Source organism: Rana temporaria, chromosome 5 (assembly GCF_905171775.1).
Source record: "Rana temporaria chromosome 5, aRanTem1.1, whole genome shotgun sequence".
Lineage (NCBI taxonomy): Eukaryota > Metazoa > Chordata > Amphibia > Anura > Ranidae > Rana > Rana temporaria.
The window spans coordinates 363,480,252-363,502,359 of record NC_053493.1 but is presented as its reverse complement, the minus strand read 5'-3'; the positions used below and the strand labels follow the sequence as shown (position 1 = coordinate 363,502,359).

At 47.2% G+C, this 22,108-nt stretch overlaps 1 protein-coding gene across 3 annotated transcripts in view; it reads right to left on the bottom strand.

The window, feature by feature from the left end:
- The window catches only part of MATN2 (matrilin 2), a 162,250-nt gene extending 159,241 nt beyond the window's left edge, over positions 1 to 3,009 (bottom strand). For all 3 annotated transcript variants that reach the window (XM_040354754.1, XM_040354757.1, XM_040354756.1), the window contains exon 1: positions 2,910 to 3,009. The gene's annotated coding sequence lies outside the window, so the exon portion shown is untranslated. The remainder of the gene's footprint in view (positions 1 to 2,909) is intronic.
- Between the last annotated feature and the right edge of the window lie 19,099 nt (positions 3,010 to 22,108).

Below are 22,108 nucleotides of genomic sequence, written 5' to 3'. Positions count from 1 at the left end.
CTGTATTGTCTCCATGCAAGGGCACACAGAAAACATGCCCTGGCCACGCCATACAAGGGCACACAGAAAACATGCCCTGGCCACGCCATACAAGGGCACACAGAAAACATGCCCTGGCCACGCCATACAAGTGCAGTGATAACCACTTCATAAATATACAGACCACTCCGCTACATAGAGGTGAATGAAGTTGTGATACTCCAATAAAGAGAAAAGTAAAGTGTGAGGCATTCTACACCCTGCAGAACACTGATCATCTATTCTACACCCTGCAGAACGCTGATCATCTATTCTACACCCTGCAGAACACTGATCATCTACACCCTGCAGAACGCTGATCATCTATTCTACACCCTGCAGAACACTGATCATCTATTCTACACCCTGCAGAACACTGATCATCTATTCTACACCCTGCAGAACACGGATCATCTATTCTACACCCTGTGGAACACTGATCATCCATTCTACACCCTGCAGAACACTGATCATCCATTCTACACCCTGCAGAACACGGATCATCTATTCTACACCCTGCAGAGCACTGATCATCCATTCTACACCCTGCAGAACTCTGATCATCTATTCTACACCCTGCAGAACACGGATCATCTATTCTACACCCTGCAGAACTCTGATCATCTATTCTACACCCTGCAGAACATGGATCATCTATTCTACACCCTGCAGAACACTGATCATCTATTCTACACCCTGCAGAACACTGATAATCTATTCTACACCCTGCAGAACACTAATCATCTATTCTACACCCTGCAGAACACTGATCATCTACACCCTGCAGAACACTGATCATCTACACCCTGCGGAACACTGATCATCTACACCCTGCGGAACACTGATCATCTATTCTACACCCTGCAGAACACTGATCATCTATTCTACACCCTGCGGAACACTGATCATCTATTCTACACCCTGCGGAACACTGATCATCTATTCTACACCCTGCAGAACACTGATCATCTACACCCTGCAGAACACTGATCATCTATTCTACACCCTGCGGAACACTGATCATCCATTCTACACCCTGCGGAACACTGATCATCTATTCTACACCCTGCAGAACACTGATCATCTATTCTACACCCTGCAGAACACTGATCATCCATTCTACACCCTGCGGAACACTGATCATCTATTCTACACCCTGCAGAACACTGATCATCTATTCTACACCCTGCAGAACACTGATCATCCATTCTACACCCTGCGGAACACTGATCATCTATTCTACACCCTGCAGAACACTGATCATTTACACCCTGCGGAACACTGATCATTTACACCCTGCGAAACACTGACCATTTACACCCTGCGGAACACTGATCATCTATTCTACACCCTGCAGAACACTGATCATCTATTCTACACCCTGCGGAACACTGATCATCTATTCTACACCCTGCGGAACACTGATCATCCATTCTACACCCTGCGGAACACTGATCATCTACACCCTGCAGAACACTGATCATCTACACCCTGCGGAACACTGATCATCTACACCCTGCGGAACACTGATCATCTATTCTACACCCTGCAGAACACTGATCATCTATTCTACACCCTGCAGAACACTGATCATCCATTCTACACCCTGCGGAACACTGATCATCTATTCTACACCCTGCAGAACACTGATCATTTACACCCTGCGGAACACTGATCATTTACACCCTGCGGAACACTGATCATTTACACCCTGCGGAACACTGATCATCTATTCTACACCCTGCAGAACACTGATCATCTACACCCTGCAGAACACTGATCATCTACACCCTGCAGAACACTGATCATCTATTCTACACCCTGCAGAACACTGATCATCTACACCCTGCAGAACACTGATCATCTATTCTACACCCTGCGAAACACTGATCATCTACACCCTGCAGAACCCTGATCATCTATTCTACACCCTGCAGAACACTGATCATCTATTCTACACCCTGCAGAACACTGATCATCTACACCCTGCAGAACACTGATCATCTATTCTACACCCTGCAGAACACTGATCATCTATTCTACACCCTGCAGAACACTGATTATCTATTCTACACCCTGCAGAGCACTGATCATCTACACCCTGCAGAGCACTGATCATCTACACCCTGCAGAGCACAGATCATCTACACCCTGCGAAAACACGGATCATCTACACCCTGCGGAACACTGATCTTCTACACACTACAGAGCACTGATCAATTACACATTGCAGAACACTGATCATCTACACCCTGCAGAGCAATCCATGTCTACTTGTTACAGAACACCATCATCTATTTTATACCCTGTAGAGCACTGCTAAACTTTACATTGCAAAGCACTGCTCAACTTCACTTTGCAGAACACCGCCCATCTATACCGTACAGAGCACTGATCAATTACACATTGCAGAACACTGATCATCTACAACACCCTCCTGCAGAACACTGACCATCTATACCCTGCAGAACACCGGTCTACACTCTACAGAACACAGATCATCTACATCCTACAGAACACTGATCAATTACACATTGCAGAACACTGATCAATTACACATTGCAGAACACTGATCAATTACACATTGCAGAACACTGATCAATTACACATTGCAGAACACTGGTCACCTACACCCTGCAGAGCACTTCTAAAATTCACATTGCAGAACACTGGTCATCTATGCCCTACAGAGCACTCCACTTGTTGCAAAAAAACACACATTACAGAACACCGACCATCTACACCCTGCAGAACACTGCACTTCTACTTGTTGCAGAGCACCGATCACACTCCATAAACTTTGTGCAGAGCGGTCCGTGTACTCGGTTCAGTATGAGTAGATCGGTGACATGTGATCGGTCCCCGCACACACACACACAGACCCCCCTTACCTGATCACTGGACGGAGACAGCGGAGAGCAGACAGAGCGGAGAGCCCGGTGTCCGGCCACAGTACAGGGAACGCCCCCTCCGACAAGCCCCGCCCCTCATCTACAGCCCGGCCACTCGGATCTCTTCCCCGATCTCTGTGCTGAGTCCCCGGCTGGGAGCGGAGATGATCGGTGTGTGTGGATGGAGAACGATCTTCTCTCATCAATGGGATAGAAGAATACCGGCGCATACATTCGATCTCTCCATACAATCACATACACAGTATGGGCTAGATTCACATAGATCAGCGGATCTTTAGATCCGCGTGATCTATGTGATTTAAGATCCGCTGCGGCAAGTTTGAGAGGCAAGTGGGTAATTCACAAACCACTTACCTCCAAACTTGCGGCGGCGGATCGTAAAACCCCCGGCGGAATTGAAATTCCGCGGCTAGGGGGGAGTGTACTATTTAAATCAGGCGCGTCCCCGCGCCGATTTAAATGCGCATGCGGCGTCCGCGAAATTTCCCGGCGTGCATTGCTCCCACTGACGTCGCTAGGACGTCAGTGGTTTCGACGCTTACGTAAATGACGTCCATCCGTATTCGAGAACGACTTACGCAAACGACGTAAAAAAATTCTAAATCGACGCGGGAACGACGGCTATACTTAACATTGGCTGCGCCTCATAGAAGCAGGGGTAAGTATACGCCGGGAAAACCGCTACGGAAATGTCATAACAACACTGCGTCGGGTCCGCGTACGTTCGTGAATTTGCGTATCTCGCTGATTTACATATTTCTCAGCGTAAATCAGCGAGAACGCCCCCGCGCCATTTTTAAATTGCAGGTAAGATCCGACGGTGTAACACAATTACACCTGGCGGATCTTAGGCATATCTATGCGTAACTGATTCTCTGAATCAGTCGCATAGATACGACCGGACTAAATCTGAGATACGACGGTGTATCAGGAGATGCACTGTCGTATCTCTCTCTGAATCTGGCCCTATATATATAGGTGTGCGCAGCCTATGGCATTATGGTGTGCACCCAAAGTTAAAACACACACTACCGATCGCTCACTATGTTTATTCAGAAAGGGAAGGGGTCAGTAAATTACATATTTATCGGCCCCTTCCCCCATTAATCTTAAAACATCCCGCAGCATCAGCCGCTGGAAGAGGAGAGGAGGGATGCCCGCAGTGGCACCGCTAGGACAATAGGGGGAATCTGTGCTGCACAGGGTAATTAGGGTATGCCTGGGCACACCTGGCACACCCTTAGGTAGATTCACGTAGGGGCGCCTAACTTTAGGGCGGCCTAGCCTAGTCTTTTTAGGCTACACCGCCGTAAATTAGTTAGGCTAGTAGTGATTCTCAAACCACTTACCTGCTAATTTTCGGCGGCGTAGCCTAAAACGAGCGGGCGTAAGCGCGCCTAATTCAAATGACTGGGAGGGGGGTGTGTTGTATGGAAATGAGGCTTGACCTCACGTTTTTTGTCACTGCGCATGCGCCGGGTGACTACATTTCCCAGTGCGCATTGCGGCTAAGTAGGCCGTACGGGCCTATTGATTTTGACGTGTACGTAAACGATGTAAATCCCGATTCGCGAACGAATTGCGCAAACGACGTAAAAAATTCAAACCTTGCGGTGGGAACGGCGGCCATACTTAACATTGTTATTTCACCTCATAGGTGGAATAACTTTAGGCCGCCTAAGGCCTTACGGAAACAACGTTAATCGACTGCGGCGGGCTCGCGTGCGTTCGGGAATCGTCGTAAATGCTCATTTACATAATCTACGCCGGCCGCAATGGAAGCGCCCCTAGCGGTAAGCCAAAACATTGCAATCTAAGATAGGACGGCGCAAGCCGTCGTATCTTAGATATGTTTAAGTGTATCTCTGTTAGAGAATACACTTAAACATAGGTCGGCGCAGATTCCGAGTTAGGCCGGCTTATCTGTAGATAAGCCGGCCTAACTCTTTGTGAATCTACCTACCTGTGCGCACACCTATGATAGAGTGGATGGAGTGTGGATGTGACGTGCACCCGCTGACACTTGTAGTCCCTCAGTCACCCACTCAGTATGATCTCTATGGTGTACAGAGTCTGACGATCCAATCCGCTGCCTTCCTCCTCCTATGACGGTGAACATTTTACACCAGGAATTAATAGGAGAGGAACAGTGATTGCCATTGACTTCAGAAATACCAGCTGCCTGGCTGTCATGTTTGATACTTTGAATCACAAACCCAAAACAGGCGTGTAGATGAGGATTTCCGACTTTCCTCTACTAACCTGCTTGTTCCAGGATAGAGACTCAGGCACTATAAACTCTTTTACTGGCAATAGTGCCAGGACAAGGTCATCTGGTGCCCAGGGCCAACATGCCAAACTGTGACCCCCCCCCCCCCAGGGCCGTCTTAATAGCATCATGGGCCCTTGGGCAAAGTAATGCTCTGGGGCCCCTACAACGATGACAGTGCAGGTAAACGGACATCAAGTAGGTAGGAGGCAGAGTGCCTCCCCTGTGTATCTATCACTCTAAGTGCCATCATGGGGCCCCCAATTTCGGGGCAGGGTGGGCTCAAGGACCAGTAGCTTTGGGGAATGTGCATGGGCCCCCCATGCAGCTGGGGCCCCTGGGCAGTGCCCAGGTTTGCCCTCTCATTAAGACAGCCCTGCCCCCCCCAAGATGTGTCAGCAACAATCCCCCCCCCCCACAGGTGCCTAGTACAAATCAACCCCACCTGCTGAAATCCCCCTCCTGGCACAAATCCCCCCCCCCAGCTCAAATTCTCTGTCTCTCCACATATGCCCCAGCACAAATCTCCACCCCCCCAAAGAAAAAGAAAAAAACTTCCCCCCTCTACCGCTCAAATATCCCCACCTAGCACAAATACCCCCCATCTCCCAATTATCCCTACTAGCATAGACCCCCCCCCCCCAAAAAAAAAAATCCAATCTTAGCACAAATCACCCCCCCCCCCCCCCCCCAGAGCTGCACGAATCTGGAAAAAATGAGAATCACAACCTTTACAACCCCTAAAGGTTCATTTTTTATTAACTTTACTGTGTTTTTTTTTTATTATTATTATTTTTTTATTCATTAAAGTTAATTTTTTCCCCCAAAAAATTGCATTTGAAAGACCACTGCACAAATACAGTGTGACATAAAATATTGCAACAATCACCTGCTGAAATCCCGCAAACATTATATAAATATTTTTAGCAGAGACCCTAGAGAATAGGTTCTCTGCAGGTTCTCTGCAAAAAAATATTTATACCGTGTTTCCCCGAAAATAAGCCCGGGTCTTATATTAATTATGCCAACAAAAGACACAGTAGGGCTTATTTTAGGGGTAGGTCTTGCCATGCAATGTGCTGTCTTCTCTCCCCCTCCCTGCCTGTCAGGAATCCCCAGTGTAAACTGAGTTAAAATGCTTGTAAAATCCTATAATCCACTCTATTACAGTAGTATATAATTTACAATGTGTGCGTTTCTGTAATATACTTGTGCCAAATACATTTGTTATAGCGCCGCTCTGCACTTCTGTGACCCGCCGGAGCTCTCTTCCCCGCAATTATATTACAGAAACACACACATTGTACATTATATACTACTGTAATATGTTGGATTATAGGATTTTACAAGCATTTTTGTAACTAAGGCTTATTTTCGGGGTAGGGCTTATATTGCAGCCCTCCTGGAAAATAACGCTAGGTCTTATTTTCAGGGTAGGTCTTATTTTTGGGGAAACAGGGTATAATGTTTGGGGGTTCCTATGCATTAAAGCGGAGCTCCACCCTAAAGTGGAACACCCGCTGATCGGAACCCTCCCCCCCTCAGGTGTCACATTTGACACCTTTCAGGGGGGGAGGGGGGTGCAGATACCTGTCTAAAGACAGGTATTTGCACCCACTTACGGCCACAGTCTGCGGGTAGACTGCGGGCATGACGTCACCTCCCATCCCCCCCACTCGGCTCCTAGAGCACAGCGGGAGCCAGTCAGCAGGTGCAGCGCGACTCGCGCATGCACCGTAGGGAAACGGGCAGTGGAGCCGGAGCGCTTCACTTCCTGGTTCCCTCAACGAGGATGGCAGGGGGGGGGGGGGGCAGCAGAGTGACGGACGGCGCTGGACTCCAGGACAGGTAAGTGTGCCAATATTAAAAGTGAGCAGCTGCAGTATTTGTATCTGCTGGCTTTTAATATTTTTTATTTCAGCGAACATCCGCTTTAAGGTGAAAAAACATCTGACAGTTACGCCCCCCCCCCCCCCCATTTTACTTACCTGAGCCCGTTTACCTGCTGTGCTCGCCCCACAACATCCTCTTCTCCGCTCAGCCTGGCCGTTGATTGGCTAGAGTGGATGGATTGATAGCAGCACAGCCATTGGCTCGTGCTGCTGTCAATCACATCCAATGATGCAACACGCTGGGGGACGGGGCCAAGTGATACAGTGATACAGCGGCTGTATCACGGGAGTGCGCCCACAAGAACTAACCTCCATGGGAGAAAGCTCCCATGAAGGGGGTTAGTTCTTGCGGGGAGGAGACGAGACAGCCGCCGAGGGACCCCAGAAGACCAGTTTCAGGGCCACTCTGTGCAAAACAAGCTGCACAGTGGAGGTAAGTATAACATGTTTGTTATTTAAAAAAAAATCTTTTAAAACCCCTTTAACCCCTTCCATACCGGGCACTTATACACCTTCCCGCCCAGACCAATTTTTAGCTTTCAGCGATGTCGCACTTTGAATGACAATTGCGCGGTCATGCTACACTGTACCCAAACTAAATTTTTAGCATTTTGTTCCCACAAATAGAGCTTTCCTTTGGTGGTATTTGATCACCTCTGCGATTTTTATTTTCTGCAAAAAATAAATAAAAAATTGACCGAAAATTTAGAAAAAAAAAATGTTTTTTTTGTTTCTGTTATAAAACATTGTAAATAAGTAAGTTTTCTCCTTCACTGATGGGCACTGATGGTACTGCACTGACAGGCACTGATAAGGCGGCACTGATGGGCACCGATGAGGTGGCACTGATATGGTGGCATTGGTGGGCATTGATGATGGGCACTAATATGCGGCACTGATTGGCGGCACGGATGGGCACTGATAGGCGGCACGGATGGGCACGTATAGGCTGCATGGATGGGCACGGATAGGCGACACAGATGGGCACGGATAGGCGTCATGGATGGGCACGGATAGGCGGCATGGATGGGCACGGATAGGCGGCATGGATGGGCACTGATAGGCGGCATGGATGGGCACTGATAGGTGGCACGGATGGGCATAGATGGGCACTGATAGGTGGCACTAACGTACTAATGTATGTGTTGTACTAATGGATGCCAATCAGTGCCAAACAATAATGCCTGGGCACTGATTGGAATCCATTGTGGGCACTGATTGGCATCCATTATTTGTGATTGTCATCCCTGGTGGTCTAGGGTGGCATACCTGTGGTGGGCATCCCTGGTGGTCTAGTGGCATCCCTGGTGGTCCAGTGTGGGCATCCTCGTGGGGGCTGCGCTGAAAATCGATCAGCGCAAACCCCCCCTGTCAGAGGTGCAGCCGATCGGCAGATTACCGATTACCGGCTTTTCCTGTTTACATCGTGATCAACCGTGATTGGACACGGCTGATCACGTGGTAAAGAGTCTCCGTCGGAGACTCTTTACCTAGATTGGTGTTGCAGGGTGTCAGGCTGACACCCTGCAACAACGATCGCCGCGATGCGCGCCCCCGGGGCCGCACAGCGGCTCAATATCCTGAGGACGTCATATGACGTCCAGTCAGGATATTGAAACCACTTTGCCGCCGTCATTCTGTAATAGGGCGGGCGGCAAGTGGTTAAGCAATAGAAGTGACAGGTGAATGTGTGGAAGAATAGCTCACCTGGATGAACCTGATAAATCCATATAGGCAAATGTAAACTTTAAAAAAAAAGATTTGCCTACATCAGAACATAAAATGCAAATCAATGAATCTCATCGGATGTAAGCTGAAGCAGAAGTTTAAGAAATTTACAAGTTGAACAAACAGTGACCCAAAAGTGCCATGAAAAAGTATTTAAAGGGGTTGTAAACCTTCGTGTTTTTTCACCTTAATGCATCCGATGTCCGCCCCCCCGTTTTACTTACCTGATCCCCAAATTTCCGTGGGCACGATCCCGCGTCGCTCTCTCCACTGCTTCTCGGCTCTTCATTGGTTGGGTTGGTAGCAGTGCAGCCATTGGCTCCCGCTGCTGTCAATCAAATCCAGTGATGCGGGTGGCGGGGCGGAGTCATACACCCAGCGGCTATGGACGCTGAGTGTATGACACGGGAGCGCGCCCTCAAGGTAACCCCCTCGGGAGAGAGCTTCCCAGAGGGGGTCAGCTATTGCGGGGAGGACCCGCGAGAGCCCACGTGGGACCCCAGAAGAGGACGATCGGGGCCACTCTGTGTAAAACGAACTGCACAGTGGAGGTAAGTATAACATGTTTGTTATTTTTTTTAAAAGTGAACCTTTGAGGCCTCGTACACACGACAGAGTTTCTCGGCAGAATTCGGCGAGAAACTCGGTCAGAGCCTGATTCTGCCGAGAAACTCTGTCGTCTGTACACTTTCGGCCCGTTGGACCCGCCGAGGAACTCGTCGAGAAAATAGAGAACATGTTCTCTATTTTCTCGTTGTTCTATGGGAGCTCTCGGCCCGCCGAGCTCCTCGGCGGCTTCAGGGCTGAACTCGACGAGGAACTCGATGTGTTTGGCACGTCGAGTTCCTCGGCCGTGTGTACGAGGCCTGAGTGTCACTTTAAACTCCTTGAAATGTTTCACATTTTGTCATGTAACAACCAAAAACGTAAATGTGTTTTATTGGGATTTTATGTTATAGAACCAACACAAAGTGGCACATAATTGTAAAGTGGAAGGAAAATGATAAATGGTTTTCAATATTTTTACAAATAAATATCTGAAAAGTGAGACGTGCATTTGTTTTCAGCCCCCTTTACTCTGATACCCCCAACTAAAATCTAGTGGAACCAATATTCAATATTTTTTACAAATAAATATCTAAAAGATGTGACGTGCAAACATTTGTCAATACTTTGTAGAACCCCCTTTCTCTGCAATTACAGCTGCAAGTCTTTTTGGGGATTTCTCTACCAGCTTTGCACATCTAGGGGCAGATCCACAAAGATCTGCATCGGCGCAGCGTATCTAAGATACGCTACGCCGCCGTAACTTACTTGGCATAAGTTTGAATCCTCAACGAATTTGCGCCGTAAGTTACGGCGGCGTAGTGTATTTCTCGCGGCGTAAGGGCGCGGAATTCAAATGCGGCGAGTAGGGGGCGTGTTTCATTTAAATGAAGCGTGTCCCCGCGCCGAACGAACTGCGCATGCCCCGTCCATCAAAACTCCCAGGATGCATTGCTCCAAATGACGTCGCAAGGACGTCACTGTTTTCGTCGTGAACGGTAATGGCGTCCAGCCCCATTCACGGACGACTTACGCAAACGACGTAAAAATTTCAAAATTAGATGCGGGAATGACGGCCATACTTAACATTGAGTACGCCACCAGATAGCAGCTTTAACTATACGCCGGAAAAAGGAAACAACGTAAAAGAATGCGACGGCCGCTCGTACGTTCGTGGCTCGTCGTAAAAAAACTAATTTGCATAGTCGACGCGTATTACGACGTGAACGCCACCCATCGGCCGCCGGAAAATTGCATTTTAGATCAGACGGCGTACTAAGGCGTACGCCTGTCGGATCTAACCCAGATTCAAAACAAAGATACGACGCGGGAATTTTGAAATTACGCCGGCGTATCAGTCGGCGTTTTCCGACAGAAAAAGTCCGATGGGGCATACACACGGTCAGAATATTCGATGTTAAATTCCGTCTGACTTTTTCCATCAGAAATTCCGATCGTGTGTACGAGGCAATAATGGTAATGGTAACAGCAACAGTTTTCGTCGCTCAAACCTTCTGCACCAGCTGTGTTGTGAAAACCAGAGCTGCCATCCTAAGGAATTTATCCGGTTTCAGTAACTGAACCGTGAAAGTTGAAGTTTGGTTGCTATAAGCTCCAGCTTCAGTGTTTATCCAGTTTTTATAGCACAGCCTATACCATAATCACTACAGTACCTCTACTTGGTACAAGATGTATAGAATGCTCTGCATGGAACAACTGGAAATAACAGCTTTTGGGTTTCAAGCTTTAGAACTGCACTCAGCTATTCTTTTTATACCATGTGATTTGCATTTTATTTTAGAGCGTTCTCAAAGAGCACAGGAATGATGAAGTGGAAAAATGCAATGTGAAGCCATATACTGAGACTGCTGGGCAGTTTTCTTGGACTGTCACATCAGAATCTGTTATTTTAGTGCTCGTTACGGATTCATTTCTTCCATTGTCTCAGTTACCTAAAAGGGGAACTTCAAGCAGGTCAAGTGTTATGGTGCCCATTGACATCATATAAGAGGCTACAAATCTGGGTGACAGAGATGGTGACACGGGCCCGGATTCAGATACATTATTGTATCTATCGGCGGGCGTAGCGTATCTCAGATACGCTACGCCGCCGTAACTTAGGGCGCAAGTTCCGTATTCAGAAAGAACTTGTGCCCTAAGTTACGGCGGCGTAGTGTAAATGTGTAGGCGTAAGCCGGCCTAATTCAAATGTGGATGATGTGGGCGTGTTTTATTTAAATTACTTGTGACCCCACGTAATTTACGTTTCTTACGAACGACGCATGCACCGTCCGTGAACGTTTCTAAGTGCGCATGCTCCAAATTATGCCGCAAACTGTCAATGCTTTCGACGTGAACGTAACTTACGTACAGCCCTATTCGCGAACGACTTATGCAAATGACGTAAAATACGACGCTGTTCGTTTCGTTTCTGACGTCCATACCTAACATGACTTACCCCTGCTTTATGAGGGGTAACTTTACGCCGGAAAAAGCCTTACGTAAACAATGTTAAAAAATGCGCCGGGCGGACGTACGTTTCTGAATCGGCGTATCTACCTTATTTACATATTCTCCGCGGAAATCTACAGAACCGCCACCTAGCGGCCAGCGCAAATATGCAGCCTAAGATACGACGGTGTAAGAGACTTACGCCGGCCGTATCTTAGTAAAATTCTGGCGTATCTTGCTTTCTGAATACAGAAAGAAGATACGCCGGCGATTCGTAGAACTTACGCGGCGTATCAATAGATACGCCGACGTAAAGGCTATCTAAATCCGGGCCACGATGTCTATGGAGAAGAGAAATTTCGGGGGACCATGAGATTTCGTAACTTTGCCCCAAGATATGCTGGAACGGGGGCTTCTCCATGTGATTTCCTTCACCCTCCTCAATTGCCCTGAACTGGAATGATCATTTGACCAAGGGTTTTCATTTTAGGGCTGAGGTTGTGCCTAAAACCATTGTAAGATGGCTGGATTGTACAAGCATGTCTGACCTCTCAGTAGTTTACATGGTCAGCGACTCAGCATAAAGAACAAATGTTTTTTTTTTTTTTTTAAAACCATTTTATACATTGTTTCATGTAGCACCCCCCGTGTAAAGTGTAGGTACAGGTACTGCTGAAGCCAGAGCAGCCAGAGTTAATTTGTTTAGAGTTAGCATGGCAGAGCTCCAAGGGCTGAAGCCTCGTACACACGACCGAGGAACTCGACGGGCGAAACACATCATTTTCTCATCGAGTTCCTTGTGAGGCTGTCGAGGAACTCGACAAGGCAAGTTTCTCCATTCCCGTAGAGGAAAAAGAAGACATGCTCTCTTTTTGGCTCGACGGGATCCTCGACAGTTTCCCCGTCGAAAAATGTACACAAGACCGGTTTCCTCTGTAAAAAAAAAAAATCCCAGCAAGTTTCTTGCTGGTTTTTGCCGAGAAACTCGGTCGTGTGTACGAGGCCTGAGTCTATGTCACCCCCCCCCCCCCCCCGGCTTCTAGAAGCTCCTGGAGAGTTCTAGAACTTAGAGGACGGAGGGCAGAGATAAGGCCTGAAAATTAATGGAGTCTCCCCCACAATCCCTTGATGAGGACAGCCCAGAAGGTGGAGAGATAGCCCATAAATATGTTGGAGCATGGCCATGTGGGAGCAGAGTCTAGGGGGTCCAGTGGCCTGGGAGGAGACCCCTGGGCTGAGGCATCACGCCCTTTCAGCCTCAGAGTCACCCTATGAGCCATTGGGACCTGTCCAGCAGAAGGCCTGTTCAGCACATGAGCTACTGGATCTTTACAAGGTACTGAGTGAGCAGCTTCAATTCTACACCCCAGTGCCTACAAAAGGAGAAGCAGCCAGGTGCAATACCCAGCTATCCATCTACAAGGGACTGAGTGAGCAGCTTCAATTCTACACCCCAGAGCCTATAAGAGGAGAAGCAGCCAGGTGCAATACCCAGCTATCCATCTACAAGGGACTGAGTGAGTAGCTTAAATTCTACACCCCAGAGCCTATAAGAGGAGAAGCAGCCAGGTGCAATACCCAGCTATCCATCTACAAGGGACTGAGTGAGTAGCTTAAATTCTACACTCCAGAGACTATAAGAGGGGAAGCAGCCAGGTGCAATACCCAGCTATCCATCTACAAGGGACTGAGTGAGCAGCTTCAATTCTACACCCCAGAGCCTATAAGAGGAGAAGCAGCCAGGTGCAATACCCAGCTATCCATCTACAAGGGACTGAGTGAGTAGCTTAAATTCTACACCCCAGAGCCTATAAGAGGAGAAGCAGCCAGGTGCAATACCCAGCTATCCATCTACAAGGGACTGAGTGAGTAGCTTAAATTCTACACTCCAGAGACTATAAGAGGGGAAGCAGCCAGGTGCAATACCCAGCTATCCATCTACAAGGGACTGAGTGAGCAGCTTCAATTCTACACCCCAGAGACTATAAGAGGGGAAGCAGCCAGGTGCAATACTCAGCTATCCATCTACAAGGGACTGAGTGAGCAGCTTCAATTCTACACCCCAGAGACTATACAGAGGAGAAGCAGCCAGGTGCAATACCCAGCTATCCATCTACAAGGGACTGAGTGAGCAGCTTCAATTCTACACCCAGAGACTATACAGAGGAGAAGCAGCCAGGTGCAATACTCAGCTATCCATCTACAAGGGACTGAGTGAGTAGCTTCAATTCTACACCCCAGAGACTATAAGAGGGGAAGCAGCCAGGTGCAATACCCAGCTGTCCATCTACAAGGGACTGAGTGAGTAGCTTCAATTCTACACCTCAGAGCCTATAAGAGAGGAAGCAGCCAGGTGCAATACCCAGCTATCCATCTACAAGGGACTGAGTGAGTAGCTTCAATTCTACACCTCAGAGCCTATAAGAGAGGAAGCAGCCAGGTGCAATACCCAGCTATCCATCTACAAGGGACTGAGTGAGTAGCTTCAATTCTACACCTCAGAGCCTATAAGAGAGGAAGCAGCCAGGTGCAATACCCAGCTATCCATCTACAAGGGACTGAGTGAGTAGCCTCAATTCTACACCCCAGAGCCTATAGGAGGAGAAGCAGCCAGGGGCAATAACCATCTAACTATCTACAAGGAACAGCTTAGAGCCATCAAAGCCCATACAGCTACCCATACAGCACCCTTTCCTTGGGAATCTTAATGAGAAGCCAGGTGCCTTAGCATTATTCTATGTAGATTAATTACCTGCAGTCAGAAGTTGTAATTGTCTTTTACCAGTTAGGCTGTTCAGTTTAAGAAGAAGTGATGGTCCGCATTACATTTGGGTTGTTGAACAACAAAGTGGGATTCCCGACCAGGAGCAAATTGGTATGGAGTATTCTATAACAATAGTAACTGGCAATAGTAATAGTAAGGCCACATACACACGATCGGTCAAAACCGATGAGAATGGACCGAAGTTCAGTTTCATCGATCCAAACCGACCGTGTGTACGGCCCATCGGTCTTTTGTCCTTCGGACCAAAATTTTAAAACTTGCTTTAAAATCGAACCGATGGACCGCTGACCGATCGGTCCAAACCGATGGTTAGTACACAAAAGCATCGGTTCAAAACCCGCGCATGCTCAGAATCAAGTCGACGCATGCTTGGAAGCATAGAACTTCGTTTTTTCAGCACGTCGTTGTGTTTTACGTCACCGCGTTCTGACCCGATCGGATTTTAAACTGATGGTGTGTACACACATCAGACCATCAGGCCACTTTAGCAGTGGACCGATGAAAACGGTCCGTCGGACCATTCTCATCGAATGAACCGGTCATGTGTACGCGGCCTAACTGTCTATGTGCAAGACACGAATATCTTGAACCATACCGGATTATAACCCAAGAGGTGGTGTTGAAGATACTAGACAGGAGTCAAGTCAGATAAAGGACTTAATAATATTAGTATATTAGTAATATTAGTGTTTGGTTGGCATGACAGGCTGGATCGAACAATTCTCCGTGTGATAAAGGTCAACGGACCCAATGTGATCGTTACGAGAGTAAGATCAGGGAGGAGGCAGACATTTGATCTGGCAAAAAGTGCAGTTTAAGAATAGATGGATTCTTTGTGTAGACTATGGGCCAGATCCACAAAGAAGTTACGCTGGCGTATCTATTGATACGCCACGTAACTTCTAGGTTGCTCCGGCGTATCTTTGTTTTGTATCCACAAAACAAGATACGCCTGAAGCTGGGCTAGATCCGACTGGCGTACGTCTTAGTACGCCGTCGGATCTAAGATGCATATTTACGCTGGCCGCTAGGTGGCACTTCCGTCGATTTCCGCTTCGAGTATGCAAATTAGCTAGATACGCCAATCCACAAATGTACGTCCGGCCGGCGCATTTTTTATGTAGTTTTCGTAAGGCTTTTTTCGGCGTAACGTTACCCCTGCTATATGAGGCGTAGCCAATGTTAAGTATGGACGTCGGGCCAGCGTCGAATTTTCTGTTGTGTACGTCGTTTGTGTAAAACGTTCGCGAATAGGGCTTTGCGTAGAATGACGTTCACGTCGAAAGCATTGGCTTGTTGCGGGTTAATTTGGAGCATGCGCACTGGGATACCCCCATGGACGGCGCATGCGCCGTTCAGAAAAAACGTAATTTACGTTGGGTAAAGACGTATTAACATAAAACACGCACACATCTTATCTATTTGAATTGCGCGCCCTTACGCCAACACAGTTACACTACGCCGCCGTAACTTACGGTGCAAATTCTTTCAGGATACGGAAAATACACTGAAAGTTACGCCGGCGGAGGTACGTGGATCTGGCCCTATATCTTCTTCTTATCCTGGTATGTTGGAGGTATCAGCAGCCTCGAGGTCTGAGCACCGGGCAGAGCTGTTATCTGGGAAGGTAGAAGCACCCAAGTGTTTTTCAGGGCTGTTCAAGAGGAAGTAAACCCTTTTGTTTGCTGCAAAGCCTGCAAAGCCTTATTCTAGGCTTACCTATAGGTAGAAGTCCAAAAAGTGGGTTTACACCCACTTTAAGTTTGTCCCACAGGAACACAGCCTTGTGATCTTTATGGAAGCCAGAGACAGTTTGTTTTCAAGTCCTCGAGTCACGTTCAAATACAGTTGTGGGCATTCCTTATCATCCCATCTCCATCCAAGCTGATTTCTCTAATAAACTACAAACATAACAAAGCCCTTGGACTGGTTTCTGTCTACTGGGTGCATGCTGAAAATCCCTGTTCTGATTCTTGCTGAACGATCAGTCCATTCACTCAGGAGCCAAGTCTCAGGCCTCGTACACACGACCCAGAATCTCGTCGTAAAAGAAACATCGTTTTCCTCAACGAGTTTCTTGTCAGGCTTGTCAAGGGAAATCTATCACCTTCCAAGCAGCAAAATCACTTCATAATATTTCCATATTGAGGTTTGATAAGTGCTTCAAGTTTGGCAGGGACGGTGATTTCTATTCCCTGTATGTTCATGGCAGCCATATGCCTTTATGAATGGACCTGTTTGAGCTTACTTTGCACAGGATGCGCTTAAAGCGGAGTTCCACCTAAAAATGGAACTTCCGCTTAACCCACTCCTCGTCCCCTTACATGCCACATTTGGCATGTCATTTTTTTGGGGGGGAGTGGGGGCTTCAGGAGAAGGGGACTTCCTGTCCCACTTCCTCCTTCCGCCGAGGGGCTGGAAAGGTGATTAGCTTAATCGCCTTTTCACAGCCCCTCCCTGTAGGCGAGCGCCTGTCCAATCGGACGGCGCCGCACGCGAATGCGCACTGCCGCTTACGCATGCGCAGTGGGTGCCCAGCCATGAAGCCGAAAGCTGTCACTGCCGGGTGCCCACACTAAGAATGAAGACGCCGGCCGGCGAGGGGGGGCGAGGAGCGGAGCCCCGGCCGGCGTGTCGCTGGAGCCGTGGAGCAGGTAAGTGTCTGCTTATTAAAAGCCAGCAGCTACACTTTTTGTAGCTGCTGACTTTTAATAAACTTAAAAAAAGGTGGAAAACCCCTTTAAGGACTATTTTTGTTTGATTTTCATTAATCTGAGATCGATCAATTTTGTTCCATTACATTTGGAGACATCCAGCAATCCATTGAGCACTTCCTGGATACCTTCCTTGAACTGATAGGCTGCACATACTCAACATGTGTGTTTGAATCTGCATCCGTTTCCCCCTTTTCTTTGACCCAGATCAGTGGGATCAGCCACACATATATCCATATATATATTTTTTTGCCAGCGATCAGTTTGCATTTTGGAGGATTGTGTTTATCTCCCCAGTCAGTAGCGGCTGGTCAGTCTTTTAGCAAACTTTTATTATTATACAACGTTGTCATTTTTTGCATTTTTATAGATAACGACATTGGAGGAACGGGTCCCACTCGGGAGGTCTCTGCACCACCCCAGTTGGACCTTTATTTATTAAACTGTATGTGTATTCATCAATAAAGTTTTTGTTACCATTCCATTTGACCCTGTTGCTGATTCTCCCTCAAAGACATTATTTGAGACCTCTGTCTCATCCTTCTCTTTTGTACTTATCAAGAATCTTGACAAGCTTTCTTTGCGTACACACTGTCAAGACAAAATCTCGTCGTTCTCAAACGCGGTGACGTACAACACGTACAACGGCACTATAAAGGGGAAGTTCTATTCCACTGGCACAACCCTGGGGGCTGCTTTTGCTAATCTCATGTTACTGCGTGTTAAAGCGGGAGTTCACCCATTTAAAAAAAAATTAAAAATCTCCCCTTAGCTTCCTGCTCGTTCGGTCTAGGGGAATCGGCTATTTATATTAAAATATGAGCCGTACTTACCCGTTTTCGAGCTGCATCTTCTTCCGTCGCTTCCGGGTATGGGTCTTCGGGAGCGGGCGTTCCTTCTTGATTGACATTCTTCCGAAAGGCTTCCGACGGTCGCATCCATCGCGTCACTCGTAGTCGAAAGAAGCCGAACGTCGGTGCGGCTCTATACTGCGCCTGCGCACCGACGTTCGGCTTCTTTCGGAAAATCGTGACGCGATGGATGCGACCGTCGGAAGCCTCTCGGAAACCTGTCAATCAAGAAGGAACGCCCATTCCCGAAGCCCATACCCGGAAGCGACGGAGAGGATGCATCTCGTAAACGGGTAAGTACTGCACATATTTTAAAATAAATAGCCGATTCCCCTAGTAATAACGAGCAGGAATCTAAGGGGGAAAAGTGCCCTCTAAGGGTGAACCCCCGCTTTAAGTAAAAGTTTGGTGAGAGTTGATTTGCGCTTTTCAGTCTGTTACAGCGTGACGAATGTGCTATATCCATTGCGAACGCTACTTTTACCGAAGGTGCGATCCTATCTCATACTTTATTCTGAGCATGCGCGGGTTTCTAAGCATACACACAAACGTGTTTCTCGTCGTAAACCAGCCCGACGAGAAACACAACGAGGAAATTGAGACTCCCGACAAGAAAAAAGAGAACTTGATCTCTTTTTTTCTCGTCGAGATCCACGACAGTTTTCTCGACGAAAAACATACACACGACCGTTTTCCTCGGCAAAAAAGCTCTGCCACCAAGTTTCTTGATGGATTTTGTCGAGGAAAACGGTCGTGTGTACGGGGCCTGAGTTACTTTGTTGATGACAGGACTGGCAATATTTTACACTTTCAGCAACTATTCATCAGATATCAATGTCAAGTTCTCGGGAACCAGTTTTGCTATACAGAGGTGTCGTCAGATATAAACAAGTTATTTGGGATATTGCTGAGGATACTACGAGAGCTTTGGCTTGTATTGAATACAAATGGGACTGAGTTTCAAAGAAACAATATTTATACTCTGGTTACTAAATGGATTCCACCCTTAGGCAAATAAGGACTGGCATGTAAAAACTTTGGCCCAGATTCTCAAAGGGCTTACGACGGCGCAATGCAATGTACGCCGTCGTAAGTCCTAATCTGGGCCGTCGTATCTATGCGACTGATTCTTAAAATCAGTTACGCATAGATATCCATTAGATCCGACAGGCGTAAGGCTCTTACGCTGTTGGATCTTAAATGCAATTTTTTTTTTGCCGCTAGGTGTTGCCTCCGTCGTTTTCCCCGTCGAGTATGCAAATTAGCAAAATACGCGAATTCCCGAACGTACGCCCGGTCGACGCAGTCAAGTTACGACGTTAACATTAGATTTGCGCCGTGTAAAGTTGCCCCTGCTATATGAGGGGCAACCAATGTTAAGTATGGCAATCTTTCCCGCGTCGAAATTTTAAAATTTACGTTGTTTGCGTAAGTCGTCCGTGAATGGGGCTGGACGCCATTTACGTTCACGTCGAAACCAATGACGTCCTTGCGACGTCATTTGGAGCAATGCACCCTGGGATATTTTCCGGACGGTGCATGCGCAGTACGTTCGGCGCGGGAACGCGCCTAATTAAAATTCTCCACGCCCCCTACCCAGCTCATTTGAATTAGGCGGGCTTGCGCCGGGAGATTTACGCTACGCCGCCGCAACTTTACAGGCAAGTTCTTTGTGAATAAAGCACTTGCCTGTAAAACTTGCGGCGGCGTAACGTAAACCAGATACGTTACGCCCGCACAGTTTTACGCCCAGATACGAGAATCTGGGCCATAGTGATTTAACTAATTAGCGACAGGACCAAATCATTGTCCATTCCGTAACCACGGGTTTTATTTTGGCTATTCAGCTATTATTAAGTAAGCTTCTCGGCTTTAGGGAGATCAAGAATTAACTGAGATTCCCTGGGGATCATTCGCATCATTTGTTGATCATGTTTTGAACAAACCTTTTTTTTGTTTTGTTCATTTACTTCATTTTTAATGCGATTATAATCGCACGACAGTTTCTTTGTTAATGTGTGTCGATATTTGTTTTGTGTGTTTTCAGTTTTTTTGTCTGCTTTACAGCACTGTCCTTTGGTGTTTTTCTGGAAAAACTCTCATGCCGCGTACACACGATCATTTTTCGGGTTGTAAAAAATTACGTTTTTTTTTATGTCATGTGGGCTCCAGTGCATTTTTCGGGTTCTGAAAAATGGCCCAAATTTTTTTTGAATATGCTCTATTTTTTAACAAAGTTTTTAACGTTGTCGTTTTTCAGGTTGTAAAAAATGATCGTGTGTGGGCTTTACAGTAACGTTGTGAAAAATCCACGCATGCTCAGAAGCAAGTTATGAGACGGGAGCGCTCGTTCTGGTAAAACTACCATTCATAATGGAGTAAGCACATTCATCACGCTGTAACAGACAAAAAAGCGCAAATCGTCTTTTACTAACACAAAATCAGCTAAAGCAGCCCAAAGGTTGGCGCCATCCGAATGGATCTTCCCCTTTATAGTGCCATCGTACGTGTTGTACGCCACCGAGCTTTGCTAGAGCATTTTTTTTTCACGATCGTGTGTAGGCAAGGCCGTTTTAATGATCAAGTTGAAAAAAACTTCGTTTTTCTAGAGCCTGAAAACGTAGTTTTTTACAACCCCGAAAAATGATCGTGTGTACCGTGTTTCATTAACTATAGTGGCATCATGTATTATTATGTCTTGCGGCAATTGTGAATATCAATACATTTTGTACTTTTTATAATTAAACCCTGACCAAGACCCTCTGTTGCCAAAGTAGCTGCTTTTTGACCCCGGTAGCCTTACCTGGGTCTTACTTTGTATGCTCTGTCTGTTTTGGCTACGGCAACAGCACCATAAACTGGTGGGTGGTATAAGGGTTTTATCAATCCCATTGTGGATTTGATTTTATAGGACCCGTTTCCCTTCCCTTTTTTATGAAAATCCCTGTTGCCTGGCTGGGCATGTTAAGGGGGACCCAAAAATCCAGCGTCTCCAAAGGGGTTAGCGCTACTTTCACAAAGCTTTGCATAGACAGGAATTTTTGCTTTGTTTACAGTGAGTTTGTCTGCAGAATGCAAATTCCTCTGGGCTTTGATAACTACCATAGGCGTGCGCACAGTGTGCCTCTGCAGTGCTACCATCTTCCCTCCTCTCCCGCCAGCGGTTGCTGCAAGGGTGAGTGGAGGAAGGGGCCGGTAAATATGTAATTGACTATCCCCTTTACATTATATTTTGACAATTATTCTGTGTCCTGCATCTCCCCTTTCTGATATATATCTGGCTCCATGAAATGCTTATTGTAGCATCAGCATGGGGAGGGAAGCAGTCTTTTGTTGTATATAATTGCAGTGGGCCATATTCTCAAACAAGTTACGCCGGTGTATCTACTGATACACCGGCGTAAATCGAATTTCCCGCCGGCGTATCATTATTTTGTATTCACAAAACAATATACGCCGGATTTAGGCTAGGATCCGACTAGTGTAAGTCACTTACACTGTCGGATCTTAAATGTAATTCGCCGCCGGCCGCTAGGTGGCGTTTACGTTCAGGTCTCATTTGTTTATGCAAATGAGCCTAATACGCCGATTCCCGAACAAAATCGCGTCGCGTAACCGTCGCTTACGTCGTTTGCGTAAGCGTAAGGTTACCCCTGCTATATGAGGGGTAACCTTACGCCAGTCCCACGTATGCCATGTTAAGTATGGCGGGTCCGCGTCGTCTTTTCCCGTCGGGTACGTCGTTTTCCTAAGTCGTTCTTGAATACGACTTTACGTCAATGACGCACACGTCGGCGTCATTGACGTTTTCCGCCGAGAACTGGAGCATGCGCACTGGGCTACTTTTAGCCCGGCGCATGCGCAGTTCGATCGGAACGGGAGCGCGCTTAATTTAAATATAAGCCGCCCCCTTTGAAATACACGGGGATACGCCGGGCCTTT